The sequence below is a fragment of the Arachis duranensis genome, chromosome 3 (genome assembly GCF_000817695.3).
Source record: "Arachis duranensis cultivar V14167 chromosome 3, aradu.V14167.gnm2.J7QH, whole genome shotgun sequence".
NCBI lineage: Eukaryota > Viridiplantae > Streptophyta > Magnoliopsida > Fabales > Fabaceae > Arachis > Arachis duranensis.
The window spans coordinates 107,156,787-107,163,172 of record NC_029774.3 but is presented as its reverse complement, the minus strand read 5'-3'; positions in this window follow the sequence as shown (position 1 = coordinate 107,163,172).

The window sequence follows — 6,386 nt, the reverse complement described above, 5'->3', positions numbered from 1 at the left end:
ACCATAGCTTGCTTCATACCAACAATCTCTGTGGGATCGACCCTTACTCGCGTAAGGTTTATTACTTGGACGACCCAGTACACTTGCTGGTTAGTTGTGTGAAGTTGTAGTGATCACAATTTCGCGCTACCAACAAGCTACAAGAATCTCACTAGAGATGGCAGACAAATCAATAAAATAGGCTTATGGACTAGTAGAGGACGTGCTAGTAAAGGTTGAAGGCCTTTACATCCCTGCTGATTTCATAATCCTAGACACTGGGAAAGATGAGGATGAATTCATCATCCTTGGCAGACCTTTCCTAGCCACAGCAAAAGTTGTGATTGATGTTGACAGAGGAGAGTTAGTTCTTCAATTGAATGAGGACTACCTTGTATTCATGACTCAAGGTTCTCCTTCTGTACACATAGAGAAGAAGCGTGAAAAGCTTCTCTCAATATAGAGTCAAACAAAGTCCCCACATTTAAACTCTAAGTTTGGTGTTGGGAGGCCACAACCAAACTCTAAGTTTGGTGTTGGGAGGCTACAACCAAACTCTAAGTTTGGTGTTGGGAGGCCCCAACCATGCTCTGATTATCTGTGAGGCTCCATGAGAGCCCACTGTCAAGCTATTGACATTAAAGAAGTGCTTGTTGGGAGGCAACCCAATTTTTATTTATCTATGTTATTTTATGTTTTCTTTAGGTTGATGATCATGTGGAGTCACAAAAACAACTACAAAAATCAAAGCAAATTCAAAAACAGCATTAGAAATAGCACACCCTAGAGAAAAAACTTACTGGCGTTTAAACGCGAGTAAGGGTAGCAGGATGGGTGTTAAACGCCCAGTCTGGCACCATTCTGGGTGTTTAATGCCAGAAATGGGCACCAGACTGACGTTTAACGCCAGAACAGAGCATCAAGTTGGTGTTAAACACCAGAAACAAGCAACAGCTTGACATTAAACGCCAGGAAAGGTATAAAAGCTGGCATTTAACGCCAGAAACAGGCACAGTCTGGCGTTAAACGCTAGAATTGCACTCTAAGGGTGTTTTGCACGCCTAAATGGAGCAGGGATGAGAAGTCCTTGATCCCTCAGGATCTGTGGATCCCACAGGATCCCCACCAACCTCACCTCTATCTCTCTACCCCAAATACTCCTCACCAATCACCTCTATATCTCTTCCCCAAAAACCCCACCTACCTCCAAAATTCAAAATCTTTTTTCCCTCCCAAACCCAACCCAAAATATATGCACCCAACCCTCCCACCACTCCTATATAAACCCATCATCCCTCCTTCATTTTCACACATCACAATCACCTTATACCTCCTTGGCCGAATTCACTCTCTCCCTCCATCTCCTCCATTTTCTTCTTCTTCCCCTTCTTTCTTTCTTCTTTTTCTCGAGGACGAGCAAACCTTTTAAGTTTGGTGTGGTAAAAGCATTGCTTTTTGTTTTGCCATAACCATTTATGGCACCTAAGGCCGGAGAAACCTCTAGAATGAGGAAAGGGAAGGCAAAAGCTTCTACTTCCGAGTCATGGAAAATGGAGAGATTCATCTCAAAGGTCCATCAAGACCACTTCTATAAAGTTATGGCCAAGAAAAAGGTGATCCCTATGCAATTCAGCTGGAATTGTCATAGAGGAAGACATCCTCATTAAAGAGGACAAGCCCATCACTAAAAAGATGATGGAGCAAATAAGAGAGCCCACTCATGGACCTCAACAAGAGCATGAGGAAGTCCCTCATCAAGAAACCCCTGAGATGCCTCAAGGAATGCATTTTCCTCCACACAACTATTGGGAGCAACTCAATACCTCTTTGGGAGATTTGAGTTCCAACATGGAGCAACTAAGGATGGAGCACCAAGAGCACTCCATTATTCTCCATGAAATTAGAGAGGATCAAATAGCCATGAGGGAAGAGCAACAAAGGCAAGGAAGAGACATAGAGGAGCTCAGGCGTTCCATTGGATCTTCAAGAGGAAGAACTAGCCGCCATCACTAAGGTGGACCCGTTCTTTGATTTCCTTGTTCTTATTTTTCTATTTTTCAAATTTGAGGCTTATTGTTTGTCTATGTTTGTGTCTTCATTACATGATCATTAGTGTCTAGTGTCTCTATCTTAAAGCTATGAATAACTCCATAAATCCTTCACCTCTCTTAAATGAAAAATGTGCCTAATTACAAAGGAACAAGAAGTACTTGGATTTCAAATTTTATCTTGAAATTAGTTTAATTATCTTGATGTGGTGGCAACACTTTTTGTTTTTCTGAATGAATGCTTGAACAGTGCATATTTTTTATAGTGAAGTTTATGAATGTTAAAATTGTTGGCTCTTGAAAGAATGATGAACAAAGAGAAATGTTATTGGTAATCTGAAAAATCATGAAATTGATTCTTGAAGCAAGAAAAAGCAGTGAAAAAGAGAAAATAGCGAAAAAAAAAAAGAGAAAAAAAGAAAAATGGCGAAAAAAAAAGAAAGAAAAAGAAAAAGCAAGCAGAAAAAGCCAGTAGCCCTTTAAACCAAAAGGCAAGGGTAAAGAGGATCCAAGGCTTTGAGCATTAATAGATAGAAGGGCCTAAAGGAATAAAATCCTGGCCTAAGCGACTAAATCAAGCTGTCCTTAACCATGTGCTTGTGTCATGAAGGTCCAAGTGAAAAGCTTGAGACTGAGTGGTTAAAGTCGTGATCCAAAGCAAAAGAGTGTGCTTAAGAATTCTGGACACCTCTAATTGGGGACTTTAGCAAAGCTGAGTCACAATCTGAAAAGGTTCACCCAGTTATGTGTTTGTGGCATTTATGTATCCGGTGGTAATACTGGGAAACAAAGTGCTTAGGGCCACGGCCAAGACTCATAAAGTAGCCGTGTTCAAGAATCAACATACTGAACTTGGAGAATCAATAACACTATCTAAAATTCTGAGTTCCTATAGATGCCAATCACTCTGAATTTCAAAGGATAAAATGAGATGCCAAAACTGTTCAGAAGCAAAAAGCTACTACCCCGCTCATCTAATTGGGACTAAGTTTCATTGATATTGTGAGATTCATTGTATATTCTCTTCTTTTTATCCTATTTTATTTTTAGTTGCTTGGGGACAAGCAATAATTTAAGTTTGGTGTTGTGATGAGTGGATAATTTATACATTTTTTAGCATTTTTTTAGGTAGTTTTTAGTAGGATCTAGCTACTTTTTAGTATATTTTTATTAGTTTTTAAGAAAAATTCACATTTCTGGACTTTACTAAGATTTTGTGTGTTTTTCTACGATTTCAGATATTTTCTGGCTGAAATTGAGGGACTTGAGCAAAAATCTGATTCAAAGGCTGAAAAAGGACTGCTCATGCTGTTGGATTCTGACTTCTCTGCACTCGAAATGGATTTTTTGGAGCTACAGAAACCCAAATGGCACGCTCTCAATTGCGTTGGGAAGTAGACATCCAGGGCTTTCCAGCAATATATAATGTCCATAGTTTGCTCGAGTTTTGACAATACAAACTAGCGTTCAAACGCCAACTTCCTGCCCTATTCTGGCGTTAAACGCCAGAAATAGGATAGAAGCTGTAGTTAAACACCCAAACAGGCATAAAAGCTGACGTTTAACTCCAAGAAAAGTCTCTACACACAAAAGTGTCAATGCTCAGCCCAAGCACACACCAAGTGGGCCTGGAAGTGGATTTCTACATCATTTACTTATTTCTGTAACCCTAGTAACTAGTTTAGTATAAATAGAACTTTTTACTATTGTACTATGGTGGACAAAATTGTGATCATCAGCAATGGCTCTTTGGTATGTGCATCTGTTAACTCAGCACTTTCTTTCCACAACTTCGCTCAACTAACCAGCAAGTGTACTGGGTCGTCCTAGTAATAAACCTTACGTGAGTAAGGGTCGATCCCACAGAGATTGTTGGTATGAAGCAAGCTATGGTCATCTTGTAGATCTCAGTCAGGCTGATTCAAATTGATAGTGGTTTTTGGAAAGTATAAAGAGATACTTAATTAAATAATAAAGGATAGAAATACTTATGTAAATTCATTAGTGAGAATTTCAGATAGGTGTATGGAGATGCTGTGTTCCTTCTGAATCTCTGCTTTCCTACTGCTTTCATCCAATCTTTGTCACTCCTTTCTATGGCAAGCTGTATGTAGGGCATCACCGTTGTCAATGGCTACATCCCATCCTCTCAGTGAAAAAGGTCCAAATGCTTGGTTCTCGATCATGTTGGAATAGAATCCCTTGATTCTTTTGTGTTTGTCATCACGCCCAGCAATCGTGAGTTTGAAGCTTGTCACAGTCATTCAATCCCGGAATCCTACTCGGAATACAACAGACAAGGTTAGACTTTCCGGATTCCCATGATTGCCGCCATCAATTCTAGCTTATACCACGAAGATTCTGATTAAGGAATCCAAGAGATATGCGCCCGGTCTAAGGTAGAACAGAAGTAGTTGTCAGTCACGCATTCATAGGTGAGAATGATGATGAGTGTCACGGATCATCACATTCATCATGTTGAAGTGCAACGAATATCTTAGAATAAGAATAAGTCGAATTGAATAGAAAATAGTAGTACTTGCATTAAAACTCGAGGTACAGCAGAGCTCCACACCCTTAATCTATGGTGTGTAGAAACTCCACTGTTGAAAATACATAAGTGATGAAGGTCCAGGCATGGCCGAGAGGCCAGCCCCCAAAACGTGATCACCAGGATGTCAAAATCCAAATATGGAACCAAGATATCTAATAGACTAGTAAAAAGTTCTATTTATACTAAACTAGCAACTAGGGTTTACAGAGGTAAGTAATTGATGCATAAGTCCACTTCCGGGGCCCACTTGGTGTGTGCTTAGGCTGAGCTTTATCTATCCACGAGCTGAGGCTTCTCTTGGAGTTGAACGCCAAGTTGTAACATGTTTTGGGCGTTCAACTCTGGTTCGTGACGTCTTTCTGGCGTTTGACTCCAGAATGCAGCATGGAACTAGCGTTGAGCGCCAGTTTACATCGTCAAATCTCAAATAAAGTATGGACTATTATATATTGCTGGAAAGCTCTGGAGGGAAGTCAGATTCCAACAGCATCAGCAGTCCTTTGTCAGCCTCCTATCAGAGTTTTTCTCAGGTCCCTCAATTTCAGCCAGAAAATACCTGAAATCACAAAAAAACACACAAACTCATAGTAAAGTCCAAAAATGTGAATTTAGCATAAAAACTAATGAAAACATCCCTAAAAGTAACTAGATCATACTAAAAACTACCTAAAAACAATGCCAAAAAGCGTATAAATTATCCACTCATCACAACACCAAACTTAATTGTTGCTTGTCCCCAAGCAACTGAAAATCAATTAGGATAAAAAGAAGAGAATATACTATAAATTCCAAAATATCAATGAATATTAATTCTAATTAGATGAGCGGGACTTGTAGCTTTTTGCTTCTGAACAGTTTTGGCATCTCACTTTTTCCTTTGAAGTTTAGAATGATTGGCTTCTATAGGAACTTAGAATTTCAGATAGTGTTATTGATTCTCCTAGTTAAGTTTGTTGATTCTTGAACACAGCTACTTTTATGAGTCTTGGTCGTGGCCCTAAGCATTTTGTTTTCCAGTATTACCACCGGATACATAAATGCCACAGACACATGACTCGGTGAACCTTTTCAGATTGTGACTCAGCTTTGCTAGAGTCCCCAGTTAGAGGTGTCCAGAGCTCTTAAGCATACTCTTTTTGCTTTGGATCACGACTTTAACCACTCAGTCTCAAGCTTTTTACTTGGACCTTCATGCCACAAGCACATGGTTAGGGACAGCTTGATTTAGCCGCTTAGGCCTGGATTTTATTTCCTTGAGCCCTCCTATCCATTGATGCTCAAAGACTTGGATCCTTTTTACCCTTGCCTTTTGGTTTTAAGGGCTACTAGCTTTTTCTGCTTGCTTTTTCTTTTTCTTTCTATTTTTTTTTTGCCAAATTTTTTTTCGCAAGCTTTGCTTTTTCACTGCTTTTTCTTGCTCCAAGAATCAATTTCATGATTTTTCAGATTGTCAATAACATTTTTCGTTGTTCATCATTCTTTTAAGAGCCAACAATTTTAACATTCATAAACAACAAGATCAAAAATATGCACTGTTCAAGCATTCATTCAGAAAACAAAAAGCATTGTCACCACATCAATATAATTAAACTAAATTCAAGGATAAATTCGAAATTCATGTACTTCTTGTTCTTTTTGAATTTAAAAACATTTTTTCATTTAAGAAAGGTGAAGGATTCATGGAATTATTCATAACTTTAAGACATAGTTACTAACTACTAATGATCATGAAGTAGAGACACAAATATAGATGACATAATAAACATAAAAACCGAAAAACAGAAAAAAATAAGAACAAGGAATGA